Source organism: Cervus canadensis, chromosome 22 (assembly GCF_019320065.1).
Source record: "Cervus canadensis isolate Bull #8, Minnesota chromosome 22, ASM1932006v1, whole genome shotgun sequence".
In the NCBI taxonomy this organism is placed as follows: Eukaryota; Metazoa; Chordata; class Mammalia; order Artiodactyla; family Cervidae; genus Cervus; species Cervus canadensis.
Genome location: NC_057407.1, coordinates 17,530,467 through 17,546,863, shown reverse-complemented (window position 1 = coordinate 17,546,863; position 16,397 = coordinate 17,530,467). Strand labels below are relative to the sequence as shown.

At 45.6% G+C, this 16,397-nt stretch overlaps 1 protein-coding gene across 2 annotated transcripts in view; it reads right to left on the bottom strand.

Annotated features, from left to right (window-relative positions):
- KCTD6 (potassium channel tetramerization domain containing 6) overlaps positions 1-16,397 on the bottom strand; it is a 44,597-nt gene that overhangs the window by 15,426 nt on the left and 12,774 nt on the right. Inside the window, exon 1 of one of the 2 annotated variants that reach the window (XM_043442016.1) lies at positions 855-966. The exons of the other annotated variant lie outside the window; for it this stretch is intronic. The gene's annotated coding sequence lies outside the window, so the exon portion shown is untranslated. Of the gene's footprint in view, positions 1-854; positions 967-16,397 lie in introns of those variants that run through there. 2 annotated transcript variants of the gene reach the window in all.

Here is a 16,397-nt window from a genome sequence, read left to right as displayed (position 1 = left end):
TTCCTGTCCACCTCACTGCTTCTGAGCTCCCTGAGAGCAGGGGCCGTTTTGTCCGTTTGGTTCACAACAGCACCCAAGGTCTTCGCCACGTGCCTGGCGCTGAGCGCCTCCTCGACACCCGCGTGACAGTTCAGTGCATTCCCTCCACCCCCTCCCTTCCCCCCGACCCAAACCCCATGCCTCTGCCCTGGACGATGTTTAGTTCCTTAAGTGAAGCACGGTCACCACCGCGGCTTTGCACATGCTGTTCCCACCACAGGGGTGCCCTTCCCTCCGGTCGCTCCGTTTACTCAGCTAACTCCTGTATATTCATCAGGAACGAGGGCTGCCAGGTTCACCAAAGGAAAACACAGGCTGCTCAGTTAAATCTGGATTCCAGATAAACAACCAATAATTGTTTAAGTACGTCACAAATACTGCACTAAATGACAAGCCGTCCTGTATTTTATCTGGGAACTCTAGCAGGAACGAGCACCGGCTCCCCCTTCCTTCGGGAGACCTCCCTGGCCTCTCCCTCCCCGCCCCGTCCCCATTCCTGGGCTCCGAGACCATCCCCTCTGCTTGCCCCCACTGAGCATAAACAGTCTGTTTCTGACTGTCGGTTACCCAGTGGAATGCGACCTTGCTGACAGAGCAGGCCGTGTTCTCAGCCTTCATTCAGGGAGTCTGGCTTCACCTGGGAGAGCCCCCGCCACAAGCTGGGGTGGGGAGGTTCACTGAGGGAGAAATGAAAGGGTACCGAAGAGAAAAGCGCAAGCAAGATGGGAAATGGAACCAGCAAATGAAACGTGGCCCCCGAAGCAGCGTGACTCTCGGATGATTACCACAGCGGGGCGCACCCCCTGCCGCCTTACCTCAACCGTGTCACCAGAGCCCCTCAGGTCCCCCAACCTCCTGGGGCCTTAGGATGGGTGGGCCAGGCATATGCAAAAAGAAAGTCTGTGCGCCTTCAGGAGGCTTCCCCAGACTGCGGAGCGTTCCAGTGGGAGGTCCTGTGGGAACCAAAAAGGGCATGTACGTCTCAAAGATCTGAGAGAGGCTGAGAAAAGCCCCTGGGTTGGAAGGTGCCCCCCAAAAGTTGGGGGATGCTGACCAACTGCTTGGAGAGTCCAAGCAGGTCATCTGGGGGCTAAACCTACATTCGGCCACTTGGGGTGATTCAATTACCCCCCCACAACCCCTCCTGGGATGGGGACAGTCTCTCGGGACCCCAGGAGGTAAGGGACCCTAAAGCAGCTGTGTCGATTATCTGGACCCAAGACCCAGCTGAAGCCTTCCGTGGTGGTTCAGATGGTAAAGAACCTGCCTGCAAGGAGGGAGACCCAGGTTCGATCCCTGGGTTGGGAAGATCCCCTGAAGAAGGGAATGGCAACCCACTCCAGTATTCTTGTCTGGAGAATTCCGTGGATGGGAGGAACCAGGCGGGCCACAGTCCATGGGTTGCAAGGAGTCAGACATGACTGAGCGACCAACACGTTTATGCTTCACTTTTCAAGATGTGGCTGAACCCCTCCCAACGCCCCCTGCTGAGGTGTGCTGAAGAGCCAAGGGTTCGGCCCGTGGGGAAGCCCACTCCCCTCTGCCCTTCTCGGGGCTCCGTCTCACCTCCTCTGTGAGCGCCTCTCCCTCTCTCCCCCTCGGTCACCTTTGATCCTTGTGCCACAGGTGGCACTTTCAGCTTCTCCTGGGGCTGGTAAAGGCTTCCTTAGCCTTCTGCCCACTGGCTGCCCTGCCGGAAATCCATTTCTGAACAGGCTCCCGGCTCCACCCTGGGGCCCGGCTCCAGTCCCTCCGCACACTTGCCCCAGCCTCTGGGCCACCCTCTTGCAGCCAGCAAGGTTTCCAATGCCTCCCCCACTTCCAGCCATGGAGACGCTTTGGTAAATTAGACGAGAGCGTTTTTCCTTTTTATAAGGTTTCTAATTACCTATTACATCTAATCTTCTCTTTAATCGGCTTCCAAAGCTCAGCTTGGAGTTACAGAACCAGGGGAAGGAATCTGGTTCTCACCAGTGTTGAGAGAGAGGCCCTGTGGTCGTCCCTTGGATGTCACCAGCCTCTTCACCATTCTGACTCTGTAATTAAAGGGATCAGGAGGTCGGCTTCTGTCTTTAGTCCCCCGAGTGTTTCAGCAGGCCTCATGTGAGAAGTTCATGGGCCTTGAGAGTCCTTCTGTGCCAAGAGGGAAGAAAACCGCCTGGCCATGGCACGGCCAGCTGGCACGCAGGAGGCAAGGCAACTCCCGATTCTGAGTTCTCACCCTCCCTGGCAGCTCAGGGCTCTAAATGCTTGTCAGTAACACACTGCAGGCCCCTGCTGTCCTCCTGCCTGTTCCTAATCCAAACCATTTCCTCGGCATGCGTTTCCTAGTTTAGCAAGAGCCTCATTCGCTTAGCAGAGCACACAGCTCTTGTCCCCTCTGTCCAGTCCCTCTCAGGCTGATTCTCTTCTTCTTAACACATCCAAAGCCTCTCTTTCCACATGCCCTCCTGCCTGGATGCTCTCCCCCTCCCCCTATGTACTATGGGAACACCCGTGTACCCTGCCCCCAACACCCAAATGCATCGCTTTTATCAAGGAGTCCTGTGGGACTCTGCCTGAAATATAGCTGTATTACCTGTAGAAAGCCCCTATGTTTTACACAAGGAGCAAATAACAATATTTGTAAAGCTGCCACAGAAGAGGATCTGTTCATGTCCCAGGGGCTTCTGAAATATAAGGTCTCTTTACAAGGCAGCAACATTATTTTAAACCTACTGAAATGGCCTTGGGTTTCATGATGATGGTGGGGGTTCAAATCCTCACTGACTAATAGTGGATCCATTGTTATCCTGGTGGGAAAAAAAAAAAAAAATGAGAGCATCGTGTAGAGAAGTAACTATAGTAACCGTGTAAAGAGCCATGTTTCAGGATTCAGAATTCTACACGTGTCACTTATTTCCTGTGCCTGACGTCAGGTTCCGAGAGAGCAGAGCACGCAGGGTGGGACTCTAGCTGACTCACTTGGCCCTGTCACCAGCAGTATGGATCTGGACCCTCAGCCACAGTTTCTTCCACCATAAAGTCGAATAAAGCAACTCTGTGTCAGGGTTGTTATGACAGTGAAGTGAGGCAATTAAAGTGTGGAAAACTCTGCTAATGCAGAGCCTGGCATAAAGTCGGCACACAATAAACTGGTAGCTCTTATTATAATAACTAATTGCTCTACTGCTGATCTGGAAAGATAAATATAGAATTGAAACTCTGGCAGGCAGCAGGAGAACTGCGCTAAGAGAGGGGGTTACTTTTTGAGACTTGGTGATTCGATTGTTCCACCAAGGTCTCTTAAGACATCTATTTATTTTGGTTCCAAGTTGAATATTGTCCATGTTGATAACAGCAGTGGATAATTAAGAAACAATGGCTTCCGCTGACATTCTTATAGCATTTGTGTAACAAGCTAAATATTATCTTTTTATAACCCTTTCTGCATTAAGATAGACCAAACCTGATCCTATAATGTCACAAGACTAAATTGGCAGGGTAATGTGATTATACAAAATAATAAATAGGAAAGTAATAAATTTTTATCACTTGGAGAGGAACTGTGTCCCCCTCCCCCACCTTGGCTGATTTTGTTTTTAGTAAATTTTGTTACTGACATATAACATTCATATAGCAAATGTGCATAAAACATAAATGAATGGTGTGATGAATTTTCCACAAAGTGAACACACCGTGTAACCCACACCCAGATCAAGAAACAGACAAATCACCAGGATGCCAGAAACTCCCTCATGCATCTCGCTGGGTGATCATTTTTCTTACTTCTCCTCCTCCTTCCTCTTCTTTGAGATATAATTTATGAACCATTCAATGTATCCATTTAAAATATACAGTTTGATGAATTCTTCTAAATTCATACAGTGTGCGCGGGCTTCCCAGGTGGCACTAGTTTAGGTAAAGAATCCACCTGCCAACGCAGGAGACACAAGGAGACGTGGATTTAATTCCTGGGTCGGGAAGATCTTCTGGAGGAGGAAACGGCAACCCACTCAAGTATTCTTTCCTGGAGAATCCCATGGACAGAGGAGCCTGGTGGGCTACAGTCCATGGGGTCACAAAGAGTTAGACATGACTAAGCATATATAGTGTACAACATCACCACTATCCAGTGTTAGAATACTTCCATCACCCCCAGAAAGTCCTCTGGTGCCTGTTCAAGGTCAACCTCACTTCCATCTCTGGCCCCAGGAAACCACTGATGCTCTGTCTCTTGCGTCTAATAAAATGTTCATATGGAAGCACACAGAAGCCAACATTCAATGGTGTGTTTGTGTCTGACTGGCTTTTTATCACAAAAGATATAAATATGAATATAACAAGATTACAGTTTCCCAATTATGGCACATGAGAGAAGTTCAGGTGTCACCTAGACAATTAGGTGATACCTGAATTGTGTTTTTTTCTAAGATACCAGAAAATAACTAGGACATAAAGTCCTCAGTATCACAGATATTGTTGCTTTGAGCTACAATAGGTTTTAAAATGAATCAGTTTAAAGAAACGTTGGTAATAACATAGATAGTGCATAGATAACATGAAAATTCTAAGGCTGTGTGCAGCAAATGTTGAAGCCAGTCAAATAGTGACCTAGATTGAGAGAAATCATTTCTCTGAGCTCTGAAATTCTCTGCAGATCAATCAATATGCAGGCTTTTAAAAATAATGTTTAGAATTTTAGGGCTATTCAGGTGTTTTATTGACCATTTCTACACTTTTTTATTGAGTGCCTTCTACATGCCAGATGCTAGATAAATGCTCACTTAGAGATTCTAGTCACACTGCTTTTGGTATCTACATCATAAATATTTTTTACAGGACTTTGATGGTAAATGGGCTTTCCTGGTGGCTCAGGCAGTATAGAATCTGTCTGCAATTCAGGAGACGTGGGTTCGATTCCTGGGTTTGGAAAATCCCCTGGAGACGGGAATGGGCAACCCACTCCAGCATTCATGCCTGGAGAATTCCATGGACAGAGGAGCCTGGGAAGCTACAGTCCACGGGGTCACAAATAATCAGACACGGCTGAGCGACTAACACTTTCACTTTCACTTTGATGGTAAGTGCAGTGACAACAGGAGTGTGTGGTTATGTGCTCTCACAAAGCAGTTGCCCTGCCAGTTCTGGGCTGACACGAGAAAGAACCAGAATTCAGGGAAGGGACAGAAAGTGTGTCTGAGTGATGAGGGAGTTGGCTCAAGGGAGGGGAAATTTGGACAAGTTGTTTAAAAGAAAGGAGGATGGTTATAGCAAAAGCAGAAGTAGGGCAGAAAACAAACATATTCCAGGGTCAAAAGAGTTGACTCTACTGGCAAATGCAGAGTTGAGAAAGGTGAAGAGTTGGCAACAGGACGAGAAGGGCTGATCCAAATGTTGACTACTCTCAAACAACTATGCGATGGACGCCATGGAAACTAACCAGAGAAGGAGTCATAACGTCAATCCTTTGTGGAAGATACAGAGGACGGCAGGATGGGTGGATGGACAGATGGATAATGGATGGCTGGATGGATGACAAAAGGCAGGAAGGGATGGATGGTCATCTGCCACATGTAATATATTCCACATCCATATCTGTGTTGCTAAGTCCTAAAATTAAAGCTCTGTATTATGTGCTGCCTTGACATCTGATAAAATTGGGAGGACCTTAAATAGTCTAACCACAAGTCTCCTTATCCATTTTTCTGCACCCATAAGGTTCCCTAGCCATATAACCCTTCCTGTCGAGGGCATCAGGCACAGTTCCTGCTTAACCCTGAGAAGTGGGCTTCAGTTCCTGCCAGCCCATGGAATTATTCCAAAAAGCCAATCAGCTCCTCCTGCAGCAACTAAGTGGTACCTCACCTCTTGTGACGAGTATTCTCTGTCCCCAAGTGTACTCCCACGTGGCCCGGCATGGGTGTGCGGCGTCCTCCTCCCCAAGGCTGAGGGTACCAGTGACTAACAACTGCTGTCAGTCTCACCTGGCCATCGGCAAGTGTCCTGTGTTTGGTCATCCCCACACCACAGGGCAGGAATCCCTCCTCACTAACAGGCAGAAGAGGTGATCAAAGCAATCCTCCCCCATTTTCCTTTGCTAATGGAACCTGTGTTTCTTTCAAGGAGCCATCCGCCCTAACGTGACTTATCCCTAGCTCAGAGATAAATCCTAACTGGTTTAATTCTACCTTAGGGGTCTCATTAGACTCTAGCATGTAACTCAGTTCTGCCTGCTGCAATGTAAGGTATATCTGATGGGATGACTGTGGGAAAGGGTTCCTGGTTTCTAAAAAGTGAGTGAGTGAGTGAAAGTCGTGTCCACTGTTCACGACCCTATGGACCATACAGTCCATGTAATTCTCCAGGCCAGAATATGGGAGTGGGAAGCCTTTCCCTTCTCCAGGGGATCTTCCCAACCCAGGGATCAAATGCAGGTCTCCCACATTGCAGATGGATTCTTTGCCAGCTGAGCCACAAGGGAAGCCCAAGAATACTAGAGTGGGTAGCCTATCCCTTCTCCAGCAGATCTTCCCAACCCAGGAATCCAACCAGGGTCTCCTGCATTGCAGGCAGATTCTTTACCAACTGAGCTATCAGGAAAGCCCTCCTAAGAAGAAGAAACTGGAATAAAAGCCCCCGTGCTCTACCTCTGGATATTCTGTATCCAAGTAGGATGCCTTTACCTGCTGCTCCCATTAACCTGTGACCACCAGTAGATACAGCCTACTCTAGAGGAGGATGAGAGCAGGGAAACCTGGGTCCTTACCAACACCAGTGAGCCACTGATTCAACAGTCACACCTTTGGATGACGTATTTTCTTACTATTTATGCCAGTCTGGGTCAGCATTTTCTCTTCCTTGATGCTGAGAACATCCTTTTGGAACATCATCTTTAAGCTGTATTGGTTAATGTGAATTCCTTAATCTACCCATCAATGACATTCTTTTTTTTCACTCATGGCATTTGTAAAGAGTTTTCAGAAGAACCTTAAGTTTAATGTCTAAATTGATAGATTTAATTAATAAAGATAAGAACTAGGAATTGAGTAACTGTTATCTACACTCATAATATCCTTGACATAGGTTTTTATTATTGCTCCTGTTTTAAAGAAATTTTGTGGAGACTCAGACAGGTGTGTGATGAGCCCGGATCACACAAACAGCAAGTGTCCAAGCCAGGATATAAAGGCCAGTTCTTACTGTCCTGCCAAAACCCTGCAGGGCATCCCATTCTGAGTGAGTCTGGCTGGGACTAGGAAGCCCAAATGAAGGAAGAATTGAAGGAACCTCAACAGGCAAAAAAAAAAAAAAAAAGAAATTTAACAGATCTCGAAGGGTATTTCTTACTTTTTTAGGGAAGACAATGCCGCCAGCAACTTCTCACTTTTTTTGGCCACTTCTGAACCAGTCACAAAAGTATTTCAAGTGCAAAATTGCTTGTGAGATGCACAATCAATCGGGTAACAAGCATTTACGGAGCTCATAACACGGGCCTGGCAGCTGGAGTAACTGCTGGGTGCTGTTTCACAGCCCACTGAGAGGAGGGCTAAACTATACCACAAATTTCATAGAAATAGAAGTTTTTAAACTCCACCCTAGGCTTACAGGTCTGGCATTACTGCTGAGCATTTAGGATGCAGCTGAGCACCGCCTACAAATAGGATTCGAATTTTAGAGTCAGGATGACTGAGATTCAAATCCCAACTCTCTCACTACTGGCTGTGTGACCTTTAGCAAGTTTCTTATCTTCCTGAACCCCAGTGTGCAGATCTGTAAAAAATGGATATGACCATAGTTCTTCGTTCAAAAGGCAGGTGTGCTGATTAAATTGGATAATACCAGGGTTCAGAATGTACTCAGTGGATGTTAAGAGGAGATTACTTCTTAACATTTAATTATCCCTTTTGAAAAAGTAGATGCCTATAATCCCCTGTGTAGAAACAAGGAGCTGGAGTAAAGGGTGAACTGACTACCAGCCTGGCTTATGCCAGAGAGTGTTAATCCACACCGTCGGCTCTTCCTGTGTTTTCCTTTCTCCCTTCCTCTCACTTGAAAAGGGAACTGATTCTGGGAATGCCGCCTGGAGTCTGCAAGCCTATGGAAGGTGGTGCAACCAGCCCAAGGGACAACCTCAGAAATATTCCTGGGGCCCCACAATGTCAGGAAAGCAGCAGAGGACCCTGGAGCCAAAGGGGCCACACAGGTGAGAAGTGGAGTATTCCGTCATATCCGTAAACAAGGATGTCAGAGTCATCTGTGATTTAGGCCCTCCAAATGTGAATTTCTGAGCCCGAAGAGCAACCAGGAAGGAGAAGGATACCTGTGATCCAGCAGCCACCAGGCTGCAGCCACTCCCTATGGTGAGCACTGAGGAAAACCGGAGGATACTGGCCCCAGATAGCTGAGGTGCAGCTGAAAGGGGTGATTTCAGTGAGCCCAGACACTTGCATCTTCCCATACACAGAGAAGCACTGAATTCCTTAATTTGGGATACCTGGTTTTCTTTAATTCACAAAAATATTTTTGATATTCGGACTACCTGCCCTTTGTTGCAAATTTCTATACAATCCAACACCCCCACCCCTCCCAGCCAGTTCCCTTTGGGTTACTTGACATGCTGTCTCCCAGGCTTGAAGTCCTAAAAATTCCTACTGAATAAAACGTAACTCTCAACTTTTAGATCGTGACTACTCATATTTTTAAGTCAACATGGGCAACAGGTCCTGTGGCCAACCATGTGAATAATGACCCAGAGCTAGAGCTCTCCCTCTCCCCAACCTTGGTCTTGGTTAAACCTCCGGGACCGAGAAACACTCAGGATGTATGTACTGCTGAGGAGAGGGCGATGTGCCCAGGACAGACTGCCGTTAGAGGCTTTACACCACCTCAGCAGGACAGAGACCTGCACTCAGAGTGGAGTTCTAGGAAAGCAAGCCTTATTTCTTGCCCACCGGAGTTGTGGGCTGAGATTCATACCAGCTATGGCAAGAAGAATTCAACAGCTGCTTGTTCTCAACAGACTGAGGTGAATACAAGGTCTACAGACTTCAGCAAGGAAGCGAAGTGAAGGCAAACCATAGCCACCGCTGCAGGCCTAGCACCTGGAGGTCTGGGTTTTTAGGCACAAACACAGAAGCAAATGAGTGAAGGAGGAACAAAGAGACACACCTGGCAGAAAACAGCCAGTATTCACAGCCTTTCACACCCAACTCTTAATAAACCCAGAGATTTGGGTTTGCACCTAAGGTTTAGCAATTAAAACCGTGTTGCAACACCTTTCTGGTTTGAAGTAGAGAAAGCATAAGGCCTGTGAATTTGAGGATTTGACACCACAGCCGTCTGTGCAAACATCTGACTCACTCTGCCCCTCCAGGGAGGGAAGAAGCCAGCTCAGGTTTCACTGTTAGCCCCCAAACCCCACTGGGAATGTCAGTTCTTTCCCAGAAGCAAACTGAACTACCAAATCTGTTTAAATCAGTGCTGACAACCTAAACCCAAGTTTATGAAGCTGCAGGCCACAGAGGAGATCCTCTGTTCCAGGACTGCACCATGAGGGGTGAGGAGCCCTGATTCAAATGAACCAGAGCTAGATTTCGCTGTTTTCATCACTTTAACATTTACATTCTGAGAGCCTAGGGAAATGGATCTTTGAGACACGGAACATTAACCTTTGCTATAGCAAAGTCATGCCTGTCTTCAAACGCCTCAAAAAAAAAAAAAAAAAAAGGTACTCCTTATCTCCATTCTAGCCTCCAGCCTTCTGGAAAGGTCAGAGCTTGGGAGGAGTCCTGACAGCAGTGAAATCTCAGGAAATCTTGGGCTTACAGGGATGGCAGCGACCATCTAAGTCCACACTGACATTTTATGCATGAGTAAACTCAGGCTGAGGAGAGCTTAGAGTACTTTTGCAAAGTCACTTTGCTGGATGGCTGAGGAACGGTGACTGGAGTCAATGTTACCTCACTCTGTCTATTCATTTACCATAATGAACATCTTTTGGTTACTATTTGGGGGCCTCTGTGGTTGTGTGGGTCACAGAAGGGAACAAGGCCCCCATTTACCATGTGGAAGTCAGAGAGGCCCCATATCCCTCTCCCCACTTTCTATAGCTTAAGACTCATCCAAGAGGACACTTCCATCCAGCCCTACCAACAGTAGCCAACCTGCCCATGGCCATCATGTTGGTTCTGGCCTAGGAACAGAGTACTCTGACCAGAACTACATATCCTAGTGACCAGCTTGCCCAGTTACCAATTGCATGATGAACAGTTTGCCTAAAAGTCAAATACTCTTGTCAGTATTCATTCAGCTGTCATCTGCTGCTGCTTTTTTTTTTCTTGCCAACTTTTGGACATCGTTACAAATTTAAAAGATTAATTTCCTGTAAGGGTTTTTTCCCCTGCTAAATTTTCTATTTCTGATTAACTATTTATGAATGTGTTGCTTTTTACGAACAATGAAATTGTTCTTTATTGTTATGGGAGGCTTTTGATAATATATGAACCTCTGAACACACTGTCAGGGACTTTTTTGCAAGAGTGAATAACAACACTTTTTTCTAAGCTGTACGTTTACAGTAAGAGACTTTTACTGAACTTGACATAAGATATTAAATTCAGAATAATTCTAAGTGTTAAGCATAAAATGGAGTGACCTTGGTCAGCAACTGATCTGACTTTAGCAACGGGATGAAACCAGCATACCTCCTAACAATTAATGGTAATTAATGGCTGACTACAATGAACGAGTCTATACTAGACCTGATGGGTAATACTGGGTTCATATTCCATTCAGATCCATACACAAGTATTGAGTTTAACTACCATAATGAAACAACTAACATTTCTCAACTACATGTCAAAGGCTGGGCTGAACACTGTAGTTTTATTCTCTCTTTTAGTTCTGCTCCCTGAGGACAAGGCCTCATCTTCATTCACCACTGTGTCCTCAGCCAGCCCTCTTACTACCTGCAGGACAACCAAATGGCCCTGTTAGTAGGTACTGTTATAATCTATCACCTCAACTGTTCAGGGGAGCAAATTCAGGTTCCGTTGTTACTACTTGTCCAAGGACATCAGGGAGGGCAGCATGACCTGGAGCCTGCATTCTTGACACGAGTAAGTGTGTGACCAGACACCTGGACCCTAACAACTAAAGCCTGGACGGTAGGGGTCAGGGTGGACAGACACATTCATGCTATTCAGTGCTGGGGGCCTGGCGAGCAGGGTAAATACAGAAGCCCCTGGGAGGAGGTGGCTCTGAAATGACTCTGAAAGGTGTCTAAATGACTATTCTCAGAGGTAGAACATTCCACAATAAGACCAAGCTTCCTAGGGAGCCTCGGGACAGAATACAAGCAGGGGTCAGAGGTCAGGGGTACACCCCAGTGACCTGTGCAATGTTGTGGCTTTCCAATCGAAGGTTAGCTTGATGGTGAGGGAAGAATCATTCTGAAAACCCGGGATGATAAACATGGGGCGTTGTGGTCTAACAAAGAGATTAGTCCTGAGCTCTCTTTTCTCCTCCATCTAATGTATATTAATTTTCTCTAGAAATTAAAAATATCTCAGATTCTCACGTGGCTTTGGCCTCGTGCCGCTGTGCTAACACTAGTCAATAGCATTTTGTATGAAAAGAAAACTGTGGATGGGAATGTGAAATGGTACAGCACTGGAAAATAATTTGGCAGCTTCTAAAAAGCTAGGCATACACTTATCCTACAACCCAGCGATTGCAATCCTGGGCACCGATCCCAACGAAATGAAAACTTATGTTCACACAAAAACCTGTGCAGGATTGTTCAGAGTCGCTTGCTCTGCAATAGCCCCAAACTGGAAACAACCAAAAAATGTCCTACAATAGGTGAATGATTAAACAAACTGTGGTACATACTGACCATGGAATTATTTTCAACAATAAAAATGAACAAGCTGGTGATACAGGCAATATCTTGGATGGATTTCAAGGGCTTTATGCTAAGTGGGGAAAAAACAAAATTTCATGCTGCATGATTCCATTTATATAATATTCTCAAACTGACAAAACTCTTGGGACTTGCCTGCTGGTCCAGAGGCAAGACTCTGCGCTTCTAGTGCAGGGGGCCCAGGTTCGGTCCCTGGTTAGGGAACTCAATCCCACATGCCACAGGTAAAAAGTTCCCACATGCCACAACTAAGATCCAGCACAGCCAAATAAGTGAACATTTTTATAAATAAATAAAAATTTTAATTTATATATTCACTATTATAATACTGTTCATTTTTATACAGATTCAGAGATAATGTGAAGAAATCTTGTCTCCCTAAGTTACATAACAACCAGACATAGAATAAGGCTAGTATTATTAATTCACAGATACTTTCCAAACCCCAGTGTTTTATAAAGGAGGTCTAATGAGGATCCCCTGGAGAAGGGAAAGGCTACCCACTCCAGTATTCTGGCCTGGAGAGTTCCATGGATTGTATAATCCATGGGGTCACAAAGAGTGGGACATGACTGAACGACTTTCACTTCACTTCAATGTATTAAACAAAATGGCTTTCCTTTGGTCAAAAAAGAATTTTTTAACTCTAGTCAAGTAATCGACATCAAAATGTCCAGGATGCTATGAAGTGTTCCTTGTGCCTGGAAATGGAGAGTTTTATTCATGCTCTGAAAGTTCATGCTACAGCATGTGGGTGAAGCTTTCTGAGCAACCTTTCCCTCTGCTACTGAAAAACCAAAATGTGGGCTCAGAGTCTGAGCTTTGCTTCCCACAAAAAATGTGGCTAAGGCCAGAGAACAGAAGTATTTATACTTTCAGAGGACCCCTTCTTCATGAGTCACGGGAGAGCATCCCTGAGAAGGTCCTTTCTGAACCTGCTGCGGCTTGCTGCTGCCAATCAAGAGGAGAGGGTGCCCTCTACAGGTGAAACTGGGGGACAAAACAGTCTCCGACCCCCGGGGAAGGGTCCGTGGGAATTCACCTGCATGGCCTTTTCTAGGCAGCACTTTTCTAAAGCTTCCAAAACCTAATGTCTATCAACACAATACCAGACATAATCTAAGTGTGTGTGAACACACTCATAAAATTCGAATTACCTCTGCAAGGAGAAGCAGGAAACTAGTAGCAGTGCTTGTCTCCTGCGAGGGAAATGTCATAAGAGAGATGGGGATGCGGGGAAATTAACTTCCCCTACCCCCAAATTTGGGATGAAAAAGTTTCAAACACACAGAAAAGTTGACAGAATAGTATAATAGTATAACGACCATCCTGACCACTTAGATTCCACAACTGTTACCATGTACCATATTTGTTTTATCTCTACTATTAATTTGCCAGAAATATTCAGTTAGAGACTCACAGCAAAAATCTTTATGCCCTTTGAATTCTGTATAGAGTATATCATCGATAGAAATAAATATATTAGTAATAACAACCACCTCTGAGAGAAGTTGTGAGGGAACACTACATTAAATAAGATATACAGTCTGTAAATACCTGCCATGGTGCCAAGCACAGAGCACCCGCTCAATAAATAAATGTTAACTACAGTCATTGTTGGGCTTCCCTGGCTGCTCAGTGGTGAAGAATCTGCCTGCCAAGCAGGAGACGCGGGTTCAATCTCTGGGTCGGGAAGATCCCCTGGAGAAGGAAATGGCAACCCACTCCAGTATTTTCGCCTGGGAAATCCCATGGACAGAGAAGCCTGGCAGGCTACTGTTTGTGGGGTTGCAAAGAGGCAGACACGATTTAGCGAGTAAACCGCAGCAACAGCATAATCATTCTTATATTTCCCTTCTTTTACTTTTAGATTCCATGGTCAACTCATCGACTTTGCTCAGCCCAAGGTGAGCAGCACAGACAGGACACCGCTGTTACGGAGCAGACGACAGGGCTCTAAAGAGCTCAGTGACTCCAGCCTGTCCAGGCACCAAGGGCCCCAGGAGGGCCTGGCATCTGGGCCTTTTCCCCATGTAGCCTTTTTCCCACTTCCCCAAACGCTCAGCTCCTGAAAGGCTCCTGGCAGGTCCAGAGCAGAAGGGTCATCGTACGTTGTAGGAAAGGGACAAAGCCTACCGACTACTCTGTTGGAGGCAGGCCGGAGAGCAGGGAGGAGGCAGAGGGTGGCCTGACACTAGCTCCTTCTGGGCTGCTCTGAGAAAATCCCTCCATGACTACAGATATTCACCTCTTCCCATAGACCATGCTATAATGAGTTTTCACTGTTTTCTGATCTAAAAAAAGTACAATAAATATAAAATGCAACTCAGTATGTAGTAAAAAAACAAACATGCTATCTAGATTTCTAAATATGTCAAATAACATATGTAATTCATAATATGCATATACACAATATAATATACATATATTAATACATGTTAACATGTATAATAATACACGTTATCAGATAATATATATATATAAATGAAAGTGAAAGTCACTCAGTTGTGTCTGACTCTTTGCAACCCCATGAACTGTAACCCACCAGCCTCCTCCATGCATGAAATTCTCCAGGGAAAATACAATTCAGTATGTGATAAAAACGGAGTAGAGATTCAATGCTAGCTAGGCCTCTCTTTTTCTCTACACACTTACATGCAATATATGACACATTATGTTCCTTTATTTTTACATTATATACTGATTGATCAATTTATAGACCTACTGAGCATCTCTGACTATGTGGGTTTTTACCACATACTGAACTATATTTGGTCAGACTAACCCTTTTCCCCACTAGGGGAAACAAGCTGTAGCTAAACCAGCTGAGTCACTACTTGCTCTGCTGGCCGTGACCAATCTCTCTCTGAGGTCTCAGGCCTACAGATATTTGTGGGCCTGCCAGCTGCCCACGAACCGAGAGACTTCCTCCAATCCCTGTAGAGAGAGAACTGGGGAACTCACCTGCCCCTCGGTCCTAAACGGTAGGCACTACTATCTCCACTGCAATAAACTAAATGTATTGGCACCCCCCCCCCAACCAACAAAATACATACACTGTAATCTAATCCCCAATGTGACAAATTTAGAGACGGACTCTTTGGGAGGTGATTAGGTCCCAAAGCAAAGCCCTCATAAATGGGATCAGTGCCCTTATTAAAAAAGAAAAGAAGACCCTGGAGAGTGCCTCATGCCTTCTGCTATCTGAAGACACGGATAAAATGGACAGCTATGAACCCGGAAGCAGGCTCTCACCAGACACCACATCTGCTGACACCTTGATCTAGGACTTGCCAGTCTTCAGAAATTTGTTGTTTATAAGTTACCATGTCTACCATATTTTGTTATAGTGGCCCAAGCAGACTCAAGACACCCATTTGACACATGAGAGATGATGCACAGATGCCACAAGCAATGAGCTCAAGGTGAGTGGCAGCACTGGGATGCCTGCTCCTACCTGTGGGCCTTTAACACAGATGTCAATGTAGAAACGTGTACCTATGAGTATCAGCAAAACTGTAGGGAAAAAGCCACTTTCAGATACTCTTTATTGGAATTTACATCTGGAAATCAACATGACAATATTGAACACAATTTAAAATGCACAGCTCCAGTAACTAAGACTCCTTGCTCACAATGCAGGGAGCCTGGGTTCAACTCCTGGTCAGGGAACTGGATTCCACGTGCCGCAACTAAGATCTGGTGCAGCCAAGTAAATAAAATATATATATATATATATATATATATATATTTTTTTTTTTTTTTTTTTAAGAAAAAAGTTAACATATACTCCAAAGTACATGGTGAGGATTCGAGGAAAGACAGAGTAAACACACTCTGCCCGAGCTATCATACTAACTGCAACTACAGACCCTTTCAACGTAGAGAGCAATGACCCAAGGATGGTAGAAAGCAAATGGCAGCAGGTGAATCAGAAAAAAGACCAGAATTCAAAAGTCCATAAAACTGGTGGGGAGTTCGGGTTTTCTCCCTTCAGCATTGCCTGGCCTAAATTCAAAGGCACCTGCTCAAAACTCCGAAGTTTTCCTCGGGTGCAGACAGAAAGAGTTCCAAGAGAAGCCCTCTCTTTCTGATCTGGGGGGTGGGGGCGTCGGGAGAATATTTCATTTCAATTTTCATTTTCTGTTTCCTGCCCTAGCCTGCATGCAATACCTTAGTGCTGGTGGCAGCAGTGGGTGGTCAGAGGCTTAAAACTCTAAGGGAGGGGAAATCTGTCTCTAAGCAGAGGAGCTGGGATTCCAAGAGCAGGGAGAGAATACCATTGCTGTTTCCTGTCCTCCTTGGTCCAGATGCAGAAACAGCAGTAAGCAGTGTACAACAGAGCAGATGAACTAAAACCACACTGTAATCAGCTGACTTGTATTCCCATCAAGTTCCTATACTGAAGTCATAACCCTCAGTATCACAGAGTGTGGCAGCAGTTGGAGATGGC